This window comes from Mesoplodon bidens (genome assembly GCF_964165515.1).
Source record: "Mesoplodon bidens genome assembly, chromosome: 17".
Classification (NCBI taxonomy): Eukaryota; Metazoa; Chordata; class Mammalia; order Artiodactyla; family Ziphiidae; genus Mesoplodon; species Mesoplodon bidens.
In genome coordinates this window covers 16,145,402-16,165,764 of record NC_138174.1, presented here as the reverse complement: position 1 = coordinate 16,165,764, position 20,363 = coordinate 16,145,402, and the positions used below count along the sequence as shown (strand labels likewise).

Genomic DNA, 20,363 nt, shown 5'->3' with positions numbered 1-20,363 from the left:
TCCTGGTGACTTTTAAGAAAGGGATATGTTTGTGCTCCAAGAAACAAAAATGTGGGATAAATTCAACCTCTGCAAATAATAATAATCGAACAAATTCTTGAAGTACCACATCTCTTCCCCAGGCTCATCCATTTGCCACCCCTTTCCACCGGGCCTTTGGAGCCTGGGTCACCGAAGTCCAGGAAGAAATCCCAGGAGAGAAGCTCAACAAGGGCAGCACGGTGCCCTGCTCTCTTTCCTGCCTGGTTTGCCAGCGGCGCTCTTCAGAGGCCTGGTCTTAGCACACTATACGGCTGTGTCCACCTCTGAATAAAGTCATGGAGCATTTCTGGAGAAAACACTGAGCACAGGAAGCTGCTTCGTAGCCATAAGCTAGTGACGTCTGGTGATCACAGGAATTCTCTCTCTTTCGTGTGTGTATTTCTGTCTCTTACACACACGCACACACTTCACACACTTTAATGCACTGTCTCTTCCGCACGCCACTCCCACTCTTCCGGTCTAGCTGCTCCTCTTTTCCACGCCCTCTCCACACATGCACATCTCACACACACACACACACACACACACACTCACACACACACCCCACCCACCCACCCCCCCGGGCACCTCGCCTTACTGAGCGCCTGCGCCGCCAGCCGTTCCACCCAGGTGGAATGCTGTCCACCTGATAACCCCAGCACAATCCCGTGCCTTCCCGTTCAGTGCGACACATGGAGCTGTACCTGGGTCACACGTGAAATCAGATCGCCTGCAACACGGCTCCACGCACAATTCAAGGCCTCTTAGGGGAGAGTCAGCCCCCAAAGCCTCCAGCCGTGGAGAAGACGGACACCTTCGCCTCTGCTCTGCACAGACAACCCCCTGCCCTGGGGGCCCCTATTTTTGGTATTTCAACACTAAGGCTAGACTGAAGTACAGAATAAGTGTGAAAGCCCAACTATAAAGAGGGTAACCACTTAAACTAAAAAAAAAAACGTTTTGTGCACCAATGCATTAAGATTCAGCCTCTTTTGATAAAACGTCAGTAAACTCCCACCTTTCTTCTAATTCTCCTGGGCCCCACCGGCGTTTTCACGTTTTCCTCAGTGCTCTCACCGGAGATGCGCACAGCCTCCAAACACGCTGAGGAACTGAAGAGAAACGCGAGGCGCTGGGAGAAAGGCCCTCTGCGCAAGCCGAAGAAAGGCCTGTCCCGGCCGCAAGATGGAGGCGAGGACTGCAGAAGACACCGCGCTCCCTAGACCTCAGCTGAGGGAGAAACAGGCGTCGAGAGGCGTCGAGAGGCGCCGAGAGGGCAGCGGCACTCACTGCCTGTCCCCGGGCCAGAGGAAAATCGCCTCTGTCACCACAGGAATTTAAAACGCGGCTGAGCGCTCCGGAGGCAGGAAAAGGCCAGTTTGTAGGAAAGACGCAGGCGCGAGCGCGTCACGTGGGCTGCTGTGCTTCAGGCTGATTGGTCGGTTGTTGGAGGGCGGGTGGCATGGAGGATCCGGAAGGGAAAGTGACACCAGGGACCTCTGCGGGGACAGGACTTTGAGGGATATGAATATTTTTTTCTTTTGTATTCATCAGAATAGGGGCCCGTTATCTGGGGCTCACTTAGAATTTAGGATTAGGTCACACAGAAACTGTCTTAATTTGCAACGAGTCCATTTCAAGAAGCAATTTATTAAGTGGTGAGGTCAGAACTGCTAAATCAAAAAGACTTAAAAGAGACAATTCATACCTGAAATATGTGTGGGTGTTAACTGGGTTCTGGTTTGCACAAATATGCTGCAAAAGACATTTTGAAAAACATTAGGTATATTTTAACATAAACTGAAAATTAGACTTTGTTGGGGAATTATGATGTTTGGAATTTGTTTTAGAATTTTAAACTTTTACTAAGTCAAGGATACGGGGTTAAATGGAAGGCAAGGAACTATTATGGAATAAACAAACAAAAAATACTTACGACCATATAAATTGAATGCAATAGATGGACCTTGCTTGGATCAGGATTTCTCTCTGTGAGAAAGCGTCATCACAATAGGGGAATTTGAACATTGACTTTTTATTATACAACATTTAAAAAATCATTTTATTAGGAGTAATCAGGTTTCTTAGCTATGTATTTTTAAGTCCTTATATATTAGGTAGATACATGGAAGAATTTATCGTTAAAAATGTTATCTGGGATTTGCTTTAAACTATTCCAGGAAAAATGTTGGTGGGGGAATAAATGAAACAAGATTGGCAGTATTGATAATTACTAAAGCTGAGAAATAAGTACATGGGTAGGCTTATTATACTATTCTCAAATATTTTTATATGTTTGAAATTTTCATAATGAAAGTTTGAAATGTATAATTTTCAATAGTGTAATTTAGATAGGAAACAAATGCTGTAGAGAGAACACTGTTTCAATACCTGAAGCTGTTCATGCAAATAATCAATTAACAATCTATAATAAGAAAAAAAGATTCAGCCTCTTTTGCCCTTCTTTTGGTTTCCTGCTTTTTCCTTTAAATGGTAGCATATTAAATACATGGCTGTACCTCTTGCTTTTTAATATATCTTTATTGATGCATATTTTATGTCATATAATTCACCCATTTCAAGTGTAAAATTCAATTTTTTTTTTTTTTTTGGTAAATTACCAAGTTGTGCAACCATAACCATAAGTCAGTTTTCAATTGTTTCCATCACTCCAATAATTGAACAACTTCAATTGTTTCCATCGCCCTCAGGCCCATTTACAATTACCCCTCTCCACTCACCCCTCCCTCAGGCCCAGACAACCCCTTTTGCCTCCTGATTAGAAACTATGATAAAACAATTCTTGGTATTGTCATCAGAGTCTAAACAGACTTGGCCAGTTTCTTTCCCATCAGAGGAACCAGGCATTTCACAGTGGCTGTCTTAATGGACTAAATCCAGGGTAGCTGTAATAGTAAAATTGAAGGCTGGGGAAGAGAGAGGAGGCTGTGGCTAGGCGCATTGAACTGTGCTTGAACCTATAGGCCCTTTTCCCCCAAAACCACAACACAGTGACTGCCCCCTAAACCAGCTCTGCCAAGAGCAACTTTTTTAAAAAACATAAAAACCAAATTCACAGGAAAAATGACTATATGCCTGAATCGTAATTTACTTCAATTTTTTAAAAGTAATTTAAAAAGAAATCCTGGATGATTATGACCAAATAGGTTTTTCAGAGCTAAAAAGCAAAAGTTGAGATAAAATGACTGAATCACTGTCCTCAGGTACACAGGAAAATGCCTGTCACTGACCATTTGGAATTTTTTTTAAAGAAAGGGAAGAGTCAAAGCAAACACAGGAATCAAAACCCACAGAATTCAAATTAAGACTCCATCAGGGCTGTTTTGAAGAGCAGTGATTGATCACAAAATGAAAAGAAAGGTGAGCAAGTCAAGTTGTAATGCAATTTGATTTACATAACAAACAGCTCTTGCTGCTTCCACTTTGCTCTATGCTCCGTGAGAGGAGGAACACAATAGGTCCTCAACTCAATTAATATTTGCCTTAAGAATGAGTAAATGGGGACTTCCCCGTGGAGCAGTTGTTAGGACTCCGCCCTCCTGATACGGGGGACCCGGCTTCCATCCCTGGTCAGGGAACTAGACCCCACATGCATGCTTCAACTATGAGTTTGCATGCCACAACTAAGGAGCCCGCCTGCTGCAACTAAGACCTGGCGCAATCAAATTAATTAATTAATTTTTAAAAATAGTTAAAAAAAAAAAGAATGAGTAAATGAATGAAGGCCTATTATGTTCTAAGCACTACGCAAGAAATTGGGGATCGGAAATGACAAAGGTCCTGATGTCAAGAAAACCAAGTACAGTGGAGAAGCAGACATATAAACAAATAATTTTTATGTAGTGTGGTAACCACTAGAAGTAATTTCAAGGTATAGAGTTAGCTCAAAATGGGCAGTAATATGGTTGGGGTAGGAGGTTACATATACTCATATTCTCCAGGAAAACAATGACAAGGAAAGTGTTCTAGGCAGAAGAAATAGCATTTGCAAAGGGAATGAGTAGTTCAGTCTAAAGCATTAGATGCATCAAGATAGGTTTCCCCCTGGAGCCATGGGACACAGAGCAAAGGTGAAGGAAGTCCTGGGTGAGGTCAGATGTGGGAAGCAAGAAACAGTTTGATAGTCAAGTTCAAGGAGGTCGATGGAAAGCAAGAACTGGGCAAAAAGTAAAGGGTCTTCAACAGAGGACAGACTAGATGGGTGTGAGGAACAGTGTGCAGAATAATGGAGCAAATTTTTTGTCCTAGTTTATGTGCAGGAGCTCAGAGCTGAGCATGTAGGAAAGTGGCAGGAGTCGAAGCACAGCTTTGATGGAATAAGGTGGCAGATGGAATCGTATGTGAATTTTGTGGTGGGGCAGTAGATGTACCAGACAGAAGTAAAGAAATACTCCTCAAATATGCTATTCAATATTCTGTGGAGAAGGGATAGTATATGGGTAAATGTGGACTTGGATGAATTTTTTTTTAAGTTCCTTTGCTCTTTCTTTTAAAATTAATTAATTTACTTATATATTTTTGGCTGTGTTGGGTCTTCATTGCTGTGCGTGGGCTTTCTCTACTTGCAGCAAGCGGGGGGCTACTCCTTGTGGTGCGTGGGCTTCTCGTTGCGGTGCGTGGGCTTCTCATTGCAGTGGCTTCTCTTGTTGCAGAGCATGGGCTCTAGGCACACGGGCTTCAGTAGTTGTGGCTCACGGTCTCAGTAGTTGTGGCTCACGGGCTCTGGAGTGCAGGCTCAGTAGTTGTGGCACACGGGCTTAGTTGCTCCGCAGCATGTGGGATCTACCCGGACCAGGGCTTGAACCCGTGTTCCCTGCATTGGCAGGCGGATTCTTAACCACTGCGCCACCAGGAAAGTCTGGACTTGGATGAATTTAAACAGCATCCCCTAAACAGGTAGAGAAACAAATAAAATGAAATAGTAGATATCAGGATTGTTAAGGTGGGCTGCGTCAGGATAAATTAGCATCTTGTCTGATGTATTGATACATACAGAGGTCTTTGTGGATAAAGGACCCCACCCCCCGGAGAAGTCAACTATGACTATAAGGGCAAACAGAGTAAGAAAGTACTCCCTCTTGGGACACCCTGGAAAATCTTTTATTGACTCAGTAGGGAGACAGTCTCTTCTACCCCTAAATTTATGTCACATTGCTTTGCACAGAGATCCTTTGGCTAACGGGATGTGGTCCATACACTCCTCTACAGGGTTCTTGAAAACCTTTTTTCTCAGTATTGGCCAAGGTTTAATGATATAGACAATAGTTGAGACCCGCCCAGACCAGAGCACCATGAGATATGTGAATCATAGCTTCCCACTACCAAAAGGCATGCGATACACTGGTCACTAACCCACAACCTAAGAGAATATCTTTCTTGCAAGTGGAGAATCCAGTATGACTTTGATTAGAGTATAGAGATAAAGAGCTGGGTGTGGGAGCAGGAACCTTAGCAGTGGGGGACAGAAAAAAGGAAATAAAGTCTCTGACTCAGACAATAGTGAACTTGGGGAGAAAGGGCAGTTTCAGGTATCAGATTCAAAGTGGTGGACAGAGAGCAAGAACCAGATTACAATAAAAGTGGAGACCAGGAAGAGTCCCCAGACTGTGGTAGGCAGAGGAAGGAGGCTGGTATAGAGACCTGTGGTCAGGTCCCTGCACAACTTGAGAGCTGTTGAAGATGCTGTTGATTGAAGGTTTTCACCACATATGTGAGGTTTGGCAAGCAAACTTGAAAAAAAAAAAGTCATCCTAAGAGATCTCACTAAAAAGATCTGGAGAATGATATCAGAAACCTTTTAATTTGTTTTGGGGAAAAAAAGCATTGATACAAAGCAAATTATCTATTTCCATACAAAATTGTTCTAATTCCAGAGAAATAATTTCACTGTCAACAAAACTTGCTGTGGTCTTTATAAAGTTCCAAGTTAACAAACCCCTCAAACGCCTCTGGTATTGTTTTATATGTATACACACTACACACATACCTGGCCAAGGTGGGCAATAAATTTGAATCAAGGTCTAGGTTTCCAAAGTAACAGAGCCAAGTAGACAGTCCCCTGGCAGAATTCTTTTTTTAAAAGGTTTCTTGTTTATTTTTAAAGGATTTTGCGGTTTTTTTTGCAGGGGGCAGGAAAGGGAATCTGAGCATGCTCCATCTGTCTACATGACACCATAATAACTTGTAGACAAGATAATCATGTGGTTCCTTTGACTGTGAGATAACAAATCATGAATAGTTCTGTTTTTATGTGGACATGCTTGTGATAAACGAAAGACATTGAGGACTAGGGTGAAGGCAACTCTCATTCAAGAGAATGGAAGCAAGAAAATTCTGAATGTGACTTCACAATGAGGGTAAAGGTGGTGGTTTGGGAACATGGGGTAAGAGTATTTATTTGCCTAATTTCAGCATTGCTAGAGCACACGCTAACAATGGTATTCCACTTCTGAAATTCCACTGGTTCTGGAATTCCAGCAAAGGTCCCTCCAGGTAATCGTGTTCTCCCCAACCTCATAGTGCTGCTTGGGAAGGCACTGCCTTTTCTTTGCATCACAAATTGTTTAGCAAACTATCCATGAAAGAAAAAAAAAATTATAAAATTCTATGAAAATTGTCTTGAGCTCTGACTCAATGTATCCAAATAATTTTTTTTTCTGTATATAACATCCTTAAAAATGAAAACTCAGCTGAAGCTTCAACTAGTTGATCGTTTGGCATTTTGAGAAGTCATGATTTAAGCAGAAGAGGCAACCTCTTGCTTTACCCCATTCACCCTGAGCCTGTAACTAAGACAAGGTGTCCTGCCCTCTGGAAAAGGGGTACCACCACACTTTGTCACATCTGCCATTTTAGAATGTTCCCCAACAGCTGCAGCTGGGCCTGCCAACGGGATGCTTCCGTGACACAAAAAGCCTTTCATTACAGTTTTCAATGCTATTTGAGATGTTTGGATTCTTCTGTTGTTACTGTTATTCTTTTTTTTTTTTTTTTTTTGGTGTGTGTGTTACGCGGGCCTCTCACTGTTGTGGCCTCCCCCTCTGCGGAGCACAGACTCCGGACGCGCAGGCCCAGCGGCCATGGCTCAAGGGCCCAGCCGCTCTGCGGCATGTGGGATCGTCCCGGACCGGGGCACGAACCCGTGTCCCCTGCATCGGCAGGCGGACTCTCAACCACTGCGCCACCAGGGAAGCCCCGTTACTGTTATTCTTGAAGGTTGCTTCTGGTTTGGAGCCCTATTTAAAACCTGGAGATCTCTTTTACTTAGATCAAAGTTATCTTGTGCCCACAGACAGTGGTATATATGTACACGAAGCAGAGCTTTGGCCCAAATGATCTTCCAGATGGGAGAAAAACACCTGAGTTATTCAATACAAACCCACATTTTTAATGTGACAAGCATGTCTTATATTTTCATTTTATAGCTTTCTGACTTCAAGTCTTCATCCTACTTTAAATGTGCAGATATTCTTTAATCCTATTTCTTAATGAAAAAAGAAACTATTAAGGAGATAAAAAGTTTAGCGTTTTTAAGTGTATGCTTCGGGGATATTGATTTATTCACTTATCACCCTTGGTAATCCAAATGAAAAAGGATATCAGGCTAACTTAGAAATTCGCAGGATCTTCCCTCTCAGGCTTCTGTGCAATTAATTAGAACAACAGGGAAGGCTTTCATGAAAGTTATATCTTCAGGCTCACCCTCAGGCTCTTTTATCTGAACATAACATGTTGGTTTCTAATTTCTTTTCTTTTTTCCACTCCCCACCAAATCATGTAGGTTAACAGCCAATCAAAAAGCAAAGAGATTTTCTAATAATAAGATTATGATGTATTTAATATGATAAACTACTTTCCTAATTTCAAAGTATAGCTTTCATGCAGGAAAAAAATGTCATTATATGTTGCCCTCTTCAAACTGCAGTTAATATGATAATTAATTTCTTTGATTTTTGTCTATCAGTACATATTATTGAGTTCTTGATGGGGTCATAGCAGTATGATCCATGTTATGCTTCTTTTGAGCCCGATTTAAATCAGGGATCTATCAATAGGGGTCTTGTTGACCAGTGGCGGAAGTCAAATGGACGTATGTGAAAGCATCTTTACCAAGCTAGTGTTGGGTTTGATGGTGAGGGCTGGGGTGTTCTCTTCTTCAGTGTATTCCTCAGATTCTGGGAGTGATGGTGACCCCCAGCCTTGAGCAAAGTACTTCTTCCAGAATTGCCCTCAGCCAAAGACTGCCAACCCCCCAAGGTCATGCTCCCTCCCTGAGCACAGCATTTATCCAATGACTGGTTGATTAGAGAGCAAGTATTAGAGGCTCCAGGCCCTGGCCTTGAGGCAGGATAACTCAGAAGGACCATCCCAGCTCCAGACAACCTGGGGAACCACTTACCTTTGCATTTTAAGTGCATTTTAAGTCACTCCTCCCTCTGCCCTACTCTGTGCTAGTCCCCAGGGCACTGCCCAATATATTTCCCAATATATTTCTTGCATGCAGATCTGTCTCAGAGCCTGTTTTGGGGCGGGGGGGAACCCAGCCACAGCAGCATCAAATGTTGATATAATGAAATCAGGATGCCCAGGTTTTGGTCCTGTTCCTGCCACCACAGGGAGTCCCCTATCTCGACTTCCTTTAAAAGGGTTGCTTTTAAAGGAAATCTCGACTAGATTTCCAAAGTAACATCTCTCTAAAAGTCTAAGATAACTGTCACAGTAAGCACTCAACCTTGATTGTTCTTCTAAAAATTGTAACTAATATCAACTGAAAAGAACATGGAATCAAAAATCAATGACCAGGAATCAGTTTCAATTACTAATTTGTTTGACAACACAAAATAGATTTCCCCCCACGTATCTATTCCACAACAGAAGATACTCTTATAAATCATCCCTATTCTGAGTTTAATTCAGCAGCTTTCATTCCATTCTCTCTGCCCAGGTTTCCAGGAGCACAGGTAAATCCACTCAGTCATCTCTCCATCTGGAACCAGATCAATGATTGCAAGGAGGGTTTGTAGAATCCATCCGGAGTCAGATATTTCAGAATCAAGCAACAATGTGTTAGTATTCTTTTTTTTTTGTGTGTGTGTGTGTGTGTGTGGGGTACGTGGGCCTCTCACTGTTGTGGCCTCTCCCGTTGCGGAGCACAGGCTCCGGACGCGCAGGCTCAGCGGCCATGGCTCACGGGCCCAAGCACTCCGCGGCACGAACCCGTATCCCCTGCATTGGCAGGGGGACTCTCAACCAGTGCGCCACCAGGGAAGCCCTGTGTTAGTACTCTTAAGTGGAAAAGTTTTAAAAGGAAAAGGGACTCCTTAAAAACAACTTAATAAATATAATAGGGAAAGAATTATAACCAACTTATTAAATGAAATATATCCAACTAGTTAAAATATATGACTCCACTACTTAAAGTCCCAAGTCCTTTGTTTTTCATTTTATCCTCTTAGATTCCTTCTTTGACATAGGTATCATTAAAGCCATTGCAGGGGCTTCCCTGGTGGCGCAGTGGTTGAGAGTCCGCCTGCTGATGCAGGGGACATGGGTTCGTGCCCCGGTCCGGGAAGATCCCACATGCCGCGGAGCGGCTGGGCCCGTGAGCCATGACAGCTGAGCTTGCGTGTCCGGAGCCCGTGCTCCGCAATGGGAGAGGCCACAACAGTGAGAGGCCCGTGTACCGCAAAAAAAAAAAAGCCATTGCAGTACTTGCAGTAACTCTATCCTTTTTGGTTGGTGCCTTAAGAGAACGTAAACACCCACCTAGAGAGGCAGGGTGTCAGTTCCTGCCACTAGCAACAAGGTGTTTTTGACCTTAGGGTAAAGTTTTTTTTACAAATTCACTTTGTTTTTTTATTTTCCCCTCCCCTTCCTTTCCTGTTTTATCCATCCTGCTTTTTGGTCCCTCCCTCTGGCATACACTTTGTCCTGCATCTTTTCCTATAAGGGTGTACTCTGTGCCCGCATTTGACTGCTGTTACTGGGGTTGCTTCCATTCTCTTCCTGCCTGTTGGCTCCACAGCTTGCCTGAGTGCTGATGAACTCACTTCCAAGTGCCCATCTCAGCATGAGGCAGCCTTCTCCTGGTGGTGTGGGGAGAGGTGAGGGTAGTGAGCTATTATGAGATGAGGTGCGGGGAGGCGTGGTGAGGTGTGGTCAGGTATGGTGAGATGTGGGGAGACATGGGGAGGTGTGGTCAGGTGTGGTCAGGTATGGTGAGATGTGGGGAGACATGGGAAGGTGTGGTTCTATTTTTTCTAAAGTGACTCCATGCACAGTGGGAGAAACTATAACCTGCCCTGGAACAACTATCATTGGCCAAAAAGGCCTAGCTTTCTGGCAATACTGTCTGGTTACCCAGCTGACCCTGGAAAACTATCACATTCTCTGTGCATGTAATTTGTCTCATCCACATAGGAAAGTGGCCTGGATTACCTACCATCTGACATCATCAACTGTGGCAACCTACCATCCTAGTCGCACTTTGCTTTTAACCTACTACCACGTGGGAGGTGTGTGCAGACTTTTATCAAAAGCTTTGGAGAAGTTTCTCTACCTCATTCTCCATTGAATAAAATGGCTACATGTAAGGAAAGAAACACTTAAAAACTTGCATCGGGCTTCCCTGGTGGCGCAGTGGTTGAGACTCCGCCTGCCGATGCAGGGGACGTGGGTTCGTGCCCTGGTCCGGGAAGATCCCACATGCCGCGGAGCGGCTGGGCCCGTGAGCCGTGGCCGCTGAGCCTGCGCGTCCGGAGCCTGTGCTCCGCAACGGGAGAGGCCACAACAGTGAGAGGCCCGCGTACAGCCAAAAAAAAAACAAAAAAAAAACACTTGCATCTATCTTTGCAATTTCCCCAAGCTTATATTCTACCCCAAGCCTCTTCATTCACAGTTTGCTGCCTGCTTTATTCATTTTCTACCACCCTTACTCCCAATCCCGTACATCCATGGGGTTGTATGTAAAGAGGAAAACATTAGTTTTCAAAATGGTAGGGGATCCAGTTAAGTTTTTTAAATACTTTACCTTTTAGAGCAATTTTAGGTTCACAGCAAAATTCAGAGGAAGGTACAGTGATTTCCCACATACCCCCTACCCCACACATGCAGAGCCTCCCACATTATCAACATCCTCCACCAGAGTGGAACATTTGTTACAACTGATGAGCCCACACTGACACATCATAATCACCCAAAGTCTGTAGTTTACCTTAAGGCTCATTCTTGATGTTGTACATTCTGTGGGTTTGGACAAATGTCTAATGACATGTATCCATCATTATAGTGTCATACAGACTATTTTCACTGGCTTAAAAGTCCTTTGTGCTCCACCTATTCATCTTTTCCTCTCTCACGTATGCCCCCCCCCCACCAGCCCTTGACAACCACTGATCCTTCCACCGTCTCCATAGTTTTGCCTTTTCCAGAATGTTATATAGTTGGGATCATATAGTATGTTGTCTTCTCAGTAATGTGCACTTAAGATCCCCCCATATTTTTTTCATGACTTGATAGTTCATTTCTTTTTAGCACTGAATAAGATTCCCTTGTCTGGATGTACCACAGTTTATTTATCCATTCACCTACTGAAGGACATCTTGGTTGCTTCCAAGTTTTGGCAATTATAAGTAAAGCTGCTATAAACACCCCCATTCAGGTTTTTGTGTGGACATAAGTTTTCAGCTCCTTTGGGTAAATACCAAGGAGGCAATTACTGGATCGTATGGTAAGAGTATGTTTATTTTTATAAGAAACTGCCAAACTGTCTTCCAAAAGTGGCTGTACCATTTGGCATTCCCACCAGCAATGTATAAGAGTTCCCGTTGCTCCACATCTTTGCCAGCTTTTGGTGTTGTCAGTGTTTTGGATTGTGGCCATTCTAATAGGTGTGTAGTGGCATCCCGTTCTTTTCATTCACATTCCATTGCATTTTTAAATTATGTCTCCCCCTAGCTTCTCTATAGATATATTTTAATTTGCAAAACAAAAATAATCCTTTAAAAGAAACTTTAACATGATTGAATCAAAGTGATGTTTGATTGTTGAAAGCCTAACTCAACAGTCATACAGTAGATATTCATTAAGTGTTTCACCACGCCACATTCATCAAGAACTTTGGCATCTGGATCTTAGGCTCTGTCTTCATTCCAAGGTCTGTCACTGACCTAGGCAGTTTCCCTGTCAATATAGTTGACCTACTCAGCACGCTAGGCTCCCAGTTCAGCTAAGGTTCTCGAGCTCGTCAAGTTTATGTTCAAATCTAGCTCCGCTCCTATTAGTTATGTGACCTTAGACAATTGTCCGCCTTACCTAGAGCCTTTAAAGACTAGAACTCCACTGCCTGGATCAACCTGGTTGGAATTCCAGTCTGATCTTACGTGGCCCTGTAACTAGGCAATCAGTATTATCCATTGCAAACCAGCACAGCTATAAGTTTGTGACCTCCAACCACAGACAAATCCTCTGCACTGCTGTGCAGTCATCCTATGTGTCTTTAAACAGCCACCTCAAACCTAAATTTCTAAACAGTGTTTCTAAATCTTTACCACTCTCCTCATGACCCCTCCCCAGAAATCATCATCAGATGGGAACTCCCTCAACCTCTTGCCCTTCTACCCAACTACAGATTTATCTTCATTTACACCTGTCCTTCCCTCCTTCCATCTCATTTGAGAGAGTATTTAACCACTTACTCAAAGCTGCTCAGGATACCAACTTTTCTTATCTCCTTTAATGTTTTGGTCTTTTCATGTATCCGTTTTATGCTGTATCCTCAATCTCTCCCTCCCTACTGCTTTCTTCCCTTAGCCTATGAACAAGCTCAAGCCTTTTCTTTTTAAGGAGAAAAAAAAGGCCTTCTATCTTCTACACAAACTCTCTTTCCATTCACAGACAACTTTCTGCAAAGATCAGTCTATGGAACCATCACTGCCTCTTTACTACCCTCTGGTTCACTACTTTACCCACTTCAATCTGGCTTCCAACCCCACTTGAATTGGGAAGCTACCCCCGCAGACAGCAGATGTGACATCTGTATCACCCAATCCAATATAAAATTCTTAGTCTTTGATATACACGCTGTCTCTGTGTCATTGACCATTGACCACATTTCTTTCTGAAGTCCCCTCTTCTTCTTTGGTAACTGGGACATCACTTTCTCCTGGTCTCCTGCTTACCTCTGACGATTTCTTCTCGGTCTACAGCTCCTAACCCTTTAAATGCTTATATTCTCTAGGGCTCCATCCTCACCCTTCCTCTTCAATTCATTCACACTCTCCCTTGGTGATCCTGACCAACTCATACTTCCAATTCCACCTACAATCTGATAGTTCCCTAAATTTTCTGCCTAGATACCCCAGGCATCCCAGAGCTCTTCTGGGCCCTAGGACAGTAACTCCCTAATGGACATTTCTACTTGTGGGTCACACAGACACATCAAATTCAACATGTCCCAATTTAAAGTCCTCATCTTCCCCCCCGCCCACTCCCTAATACCTGCTCCTCCTGGGCTCTTATTTTGTCTGATGATACCATGATCCACCCAAGCACACAAGCCAGATATCTGAGTCTGATCCTCAGCTCCTTCATTCAAATCCTCTCTTTTTGTCTTCTATTCTCACTTAGTAAAATCCTATCAAAACTTTTTAAAATCTCTTGAATTTGTCTCTTTCTCTCCAGTTCCTCAATTACTGCTCCATCATCTCCAACCTGGACTGTTCTCCTGACTCCAGCTTTGTCCCTTTCCAATCTGTCCTTCATAAGGCAGCCAGCAGTTGTCTTTCCTTGTTAGGATAACTTTCTAAATAACGTAATGCTCCGCTTAGAGTCCTTAAGTGGGAGGAATATGGCCATTGGGTAGTAAAGTTACCTAAATTTATTTTACTTAATCTATTTTTAACTGATAACTTTTATATTAAATTTATAATTTTAAAATATCAGGACAAGTTTGGTAGAGGACTATGAGGGGCTTCCATTCTAGAACCTCTTTCTCAGAATTAGGCAAGTTAATATGGCATTCAAGAGGTTTTGTTTTTTTTTAATATTGATTTTTATTTATTTATTTATCTATCTTTATTTTTGGCTGCGTCAGGTCTTTGTTGCAGCATGCGGGGCAGGCGGGATGGTTTTAGCTGCAGCACGTGGGCTCCTCTCTAGTTGCGGAGAGTGGGTTTTCTTCTCTAGTTGTGGCACGTGGGCTCTGTAGTGCGTGGGCTCTGTAGTTTGCGGCACTCAGGCTCAGTAGTTGTGGCGCATGGGCTTAGTTGCCCTGTGGCATGTGGGATCTTAGTTCCCTGACCAGGGATCGAACCCACACCCTCTGCATTGGAGGCACCAGGGAAGGCCCAAATTCTTTTTCTTGTGATGAGAACCTTTAAGATCTACTCTCTTAGCAACTTTTGAATATACAGTAGAGCATTATTAACTATAGTCACCATGCCTATATTTTAATCACTATAATTCTAAATGCATTTTGATATCTGATATGACCGTTGTTTTCTCTTTACTTTTTTTTTTAAAGACCATATTACCTTTCATTTTAACCCTACTCTCGCTTTTCAAAATGTCCACTATTCTTACAGGTTTATGCCAAATAATTAAGTCTTCGGTCAATAAAGAGCAAAGGGATGGAAGGAGAATGGACATTTAGAATTTCTTTTTATTTCGTTTTCCAAAAAGAAGACTGAAAAGGCATTTAAAAATTCTTGAAATGCTAACTGTAGAGGTTAAGACTCACTCTGGAAGCCATGATCTCCCAGCTTTGAATTCCAGCTCCACCACCCACAAGCTGGGGAAGCTTGGACAAGTTTCTTAACTTCTCTGCGTCCTCAACAGTAACATTGGGATAATATTATTATACCTATTTAAAGTCTTTTTGTGAAGATTGCATGAGTGAATACATAAAGCTTTTGGACAGTACTTGGCAGGTAGGAAATGCTTAGTAAATGTTAACTCATAGTAATGCCTGTCTAGAACATATGCACCCCGAGAACAGGAACTTCTATTTTGGCCACAATCCTATTGCCAGCAATAAAGACTTTGCAGTTCAGTTCATTTAAGTTCAACAAATATTCATGAATACTTATGACATGCCAGACAAACACCAGAGATGCAGTGATGAGTAAGAATTCGGCCTCACCCTAGAGAGGCGAAGACAGATAGGAAGGTAGAATTTTCTCTCCACTCTTTCTTTGCTATGCTATTCCCTCTTCCTGGAACACTCCTCCACCACTTCTTCACCTGCTTAATTCCTACCATTATTCATATCCTTAAAACTCTCAGCTCAGACATTACCTACCCACAGAAAACTTTCCTGACATTCCAGGATGGGCGAGGAAACTTCCCCAGCCCCTGTGCAAACTTCTGTTGTGTTCTTAGCAGATGGTGATTTGTCTGTCTCCTCTGCTGACTAGTCTAAGTAAAGTAAACAGAAGTCAAGAAGGTGGATTGCAGCTCTGTGGCCTCAGCACCCAGCCCAGGATCTGCTATGTAATATGTGTGCAATGTGTGGTAAGAAACTAATGATGATGAAGAAACCTGGGAATCTTTCCACGATGAGAGGACTCTTTTTGAACAGTCGTGCCATAGCTTTAAGAAGCAAAGACTTGTACCACAGTACAAATTATGACTTCAAAAGGGCATAATAGCAAAACAGAAGCAGACTCACAGACATAGAAAACAAACTTGTGGTTACCAAAGGGGAGGAGAGGGAGAGAGGGACAAATTTGGAGTATGGGATTAACAGATAAAAACTACTGTGTATAGGGCTTCCCTGGTGGCGCAGTGGTTGAGAGTCCGCCTGCCGATGCAGGAGACACGGGTTCGTGCCCCAGCCCAGGAAGATCCCACATGCCGTGGAGCGGCTAGGCCCGTGAGCCATGGCCGCTGAGCCTGCGTGTCCAGAGCCTGTGCTCCACAACGGGAGAGGCCACAACAGTGAGAGGCCCGCGTACCGCAAAAACACAAAACAAAACAAAAAACTACTGTGTATAAAATAGATAAGCAACAAGGATATATTGTATAGCACAGGGACTTATGGACATGATCTTGTAATAATTTGTAATGGGGTATAATCTGCAGAAATACAGAATCACTATGCCATACACCTGAAACTAATTAATACTGTAGATGAACTCTACTTCAATAAAAAAGTTAATAAAAATGAAAATGACATAATAAGCCAAATTTTATAAAATCTCCTTCTGACCCTTCCTAGGTACTAAATTGTTCTGAAAGTTACATGAAAGGAAATAACTAAGTTAAATGGTGAGAAATGAAAATAGAAAATCACTGTTATCTCAGTGGTGACCATGTAGCCAGTAACACTAATTGGAAAAGCCAGACAGGTGACCGCAAGCCTGGGGTCATTTTTACACAGCAGCATCTATTTTACTCCTTTAAAAAACAGTGGGAGAGGGACTTCCCTGGAGGTCCAGTGGTTAAGACTCTGCGCTTCCACTGGAGGGGGCACGGGTGCCAACCCTGGTTGAGGAACTAAGATCCCACATGCTGTGTGGCCCTGCCAAAAAATAAATAAGTAAATAAATAAAATAATGAAAACAACAAACTGTGGGAGAGGTGAATTCCCCCACGTGAGAAGTATTTTATAGAGTACCTTTTAAAATGATCATTTAAGGTAAGCAAGTCGTCTGGGCTCATACTGAAGGATTAACTGCTGTGATAATCCTGGCGGTGGTGAGGTTTCTGGAGACTCAAGTGTCCCTGATTTCTTCACACCATGTCCCCATATCGACCTTCCCTTCCTCTGGTATTCAGGGAAGGAAGGATGGCTAAAAATGGTTCCCACAGAGGGAAAAGTCTCTAAATCCCTCTTCTGTGCTTCTTCACCTCTTGGTGATCTTCCATGTTTTCCTCCAAGGGAGGCGCTGCCCCCTCCCAACCATCACACATTCAGCCTCATCTCCAAAGAGCCAGGATCCCTTTGCTTTCTCTCCACCCAGTTGGAAAAGCCTGTTGGATCTGGAATCAGTGAGGACGTTATCATCCGTGTAAATAAGGCCCAGAGAGTTCATCATGTGATCTTGAGTAGGGATGTGTGTATTTTCATAGATGAAGTCTTGATCCAGGAAAATGAATTCCTGGTTTTCAAAGTTTCAGGCATCAACAAGCAAGCGGTGGGAGGGGTTTTGGGGTCTCGCCCATGGCAGCTGTCTACTCCACCTACTTAGATGTCCGATGTGTCTTCAGTCTTGGTTTCTATTTTTAAAAAATGTCTCTTCCTTCTTCCATAAAAATTTGCCTAGGGTTCTGGCCCATAAAAACATCACAATCGCATGTAACGGTTTGAGAAAAACCACAATTATGAAAACCTCAGGGTAATCTTACATCCAAATACTTCATATTATCTGAAATTATCAAAAGTTAATACGGTTACCACCTCCCCCTCCCCAAATCAGAGCAGAGGGAAAAGGGTTTTGAATCAAACATCCTTTCCTCAGTTAAAATCATTCTGGAAAAAAACCAGCATTTGATCAAGTTTAGACAAGACTTTTTTGGTTGTTGTTGAAGATTGCTGCAATGGTTTCATATTAGGTTTTCTTGCCCCTTTCCAACTTGCTTACAATCACCCCTCCCTCCCCAGGGGTTTTGGAATGAATCATCAACTTTTATTTTTCAAGTACACTATTAAATTAGGCTACAGCCTGGAATCAAACATTTGTTCTTACAAGCATTTCTTTCATGTCATCAGCTGTAATGGAAACCAGAAATTCAGTAGGCAGGCCTTATCTCCAGCAAAGCAGAAGCAGGGACATCCAGGCCCACACTTCTGCTGTCATGCACCATTTGGACAAATCTAAAAATCATATTTAAGGGTTGGAGAATTGATACTAAAATTAGAAAAGGCCAACTTAAATTTATGTGAAAATTCATAATTTCTTTTAATTCAGAAGTGATATGTGTCATTCATATTGAGTAAGAAGTTAAAAATAGCTTCTTCCTCTGAATTTCAATCTTACATAAGATGCTTTTAAAGGACATCCACACTTTAAAATAAACAGTGTTTTTCAAATTCCAGCTTCAAGAGCTTAAAGATACCTTCAGTCCATTTTTAATTTCAGGAAACAGCAATTGTTGAATAGAAAAATACTTAATTATCAGAATGGCTATCTTTTAGTGATATATTATTATGAAAACCAGACCTTCACCAAAAGATATAAATGAGATGACATATGAGATGACCATTTATCCATTCAGCTAATAGTGCTATCACTAAGTTAAGGATTAATGATGTAGCAATAAACAAAATATACAAAAATCCCTGTCCTGTGGAATTTATATCAAAGGGAAAGCGAGTGAGATAGATTATAAACAAAATACATCAATAAATATATAGAGAAACACTATAAAGAAAATAGAGCAGGGAAGGCGATTAGACAGTGGTGGGGATGGGGAAGAAGTTACAGTTTTAAGTAGGAGGGTCGGGAAAGGTGGTGTTTTTGTAATGTCGTAAAGGAAACGTGACTTTGAAGAAGAGGACTCCATGCAGAAGGAACTACCAGTGCAAAGGCCCCGAGGCAGGAGTACCTGGTATAGTTAAGGGACGGCAAAGAGTCCCGTGTGGCCTGTTCAGAGTGAGTAGGCCAGAGGGTGTGAAGGGGTTAAGTCGTAAGTTAACCCCTTGAGTAGGGTTAACCCTACTCAACCCTACTTAAGTTAAGTAGGGTTGGGGTCAGCAGATTATATAAGGCCTCGGAGGGCATTGTGAAGATGTTGCCTTTTACTCTGAATGAGGTGGGGAGCCTTTGGAAGATTTTGAACAGAAAGTGACATGGTCTGACTTAAGTCCTTAAAAGATTACTTTGGCTACTGTGTTGCAAATCGATTTAAGAAGGGGAAGGCTAAAAAGAGGAAGACTAGTTGGGTACATACTGGACCCTCCAGAAATACTTGCTTACTACACACTGCATTGTTACATTAAGTTCCCTCTTTTTTACTTATTTCACCTTTTAAAACTTTACTTCAATAACCTATAAGGGAAAAGAATCTGAAAAAAAAATAGATACCTATGTATGTATAACTGAAACACTTTGCCATATACCTGAAACTAACACAACATCATAAATCAGTTATACTTCGATTAAAATAAATAAATAAATAAAAGAAAGGCAAAAAAAAATTACCTTATTTACGTCCTTATTCTCCGTGTTATTTAGGGTTGTAATTCAAATTTGAAAGCAATACAATTGCATTTCTTTGAAACACTGAATTCATCTCAGACTTCATCGAGTCAAGCTGGTCTCTCATTTAACTTCCTCTTTCCCCTTCCTTAATTTGGGCAAAGAGTTAAAAATAGTTTGTTCTCTGTGAGCAGAAACAACTACAGATCAAGAGAAGTAGATAGGAGTAGCCTTAATACTAATGGCTAACATTTTTGGAGTGTTCTACATGTACTAGGCACAGTGCTAAATGTTCAACATGAATTAGTTCACTTAATCTTTACAATGACTTGCTGAAGTAGGTACTGTTATCATTCCCATTTTCACAGGAAGAGAGAAGTTAAATAACCACTTGAGGTTATACGGCTGGCAAAGGGCCAGACCTGGATTGAAACTAAGGCCATGGGACTCAGAACCTGTGCAGGTGACGGCCACAGTATATTACTATTACCTCCCAGCCGCCCACAGAAATGCCCACGCTAAGAGATGGAGAGACAGGGAAGACCTCGGGAAACTTTGACTGGAGAGTGATGCTGTGAAGTAACAATGGTCCACTTGGTCTTCTTGTGGTCTATATGGTTAATGAACAGATGGCATTTCTGTTTATAAATCAGTCTTCTGTGAGTTGGTTTGCTTGAATCAGCACCTCCCCCACCCCTTCTGCCTCCCAGCCCCCACTGCTGCCCTCCCCATCTCCCTCCACTGCCTCAAGCTTAATCAATCCAGAGGCCGGACTACATCATGCAGGCTAGACTAAAGGTGCTGCCTGCACCTAACAGACAGCTCTCCCTCTTTACACACCATGGTTCCAAATGACTATTCAGACTTGTTTACAACCTAATACAAAATTATTCGAGGCTAAGTTATTTTTGTGCCATGATTTTGCTTTATTTAGGCTTCTTCCATGTAAGTGAAGAGGTTTAGCACATTTTGGAAATTTGATTTGTCATTTTGCGCTCTGGATCTTTGTTGCCTCTTGGGAATGCATGGTTCCTATCTTATTTGCCATCTGAGGTAGGAAAAGCTGAGGTGGTAGACATTTATATTTAATGCAGTTAATGTGGCGTAGATTCTAGATTTATCCTTTCCTGTAATTTGGTGAGAAAATGGATTTGGAGTTTAAGTAAACTGGTAACTGACAAT

At 42.4% G+C, this 20,363-nt stretch overlaps 1 long non-coding RNA gene across 1 annotated transcript in view; it reads right to left on the bottom strand.

Moving 5' to 3' along the window:
* Nucleotides 1–2,168: 2,168 nt before the first annotated feature.
* The window catches only part of LOC308605161, a 49,678-nt gene continuing 31,483 nt past the window's right edge, over nucleotides 2,169–20,363 (bottom strand). Inside the window, exon 4 of the long non-coding RNA XR_014013613.1 lies at nucleotides 2,169–4,930. This is a non-coding gene — a long non-coding RNA (uncharacterized lncRNA). The remainder of the gene's footprint in view (nucleotides 4,931–20,363) is intronic.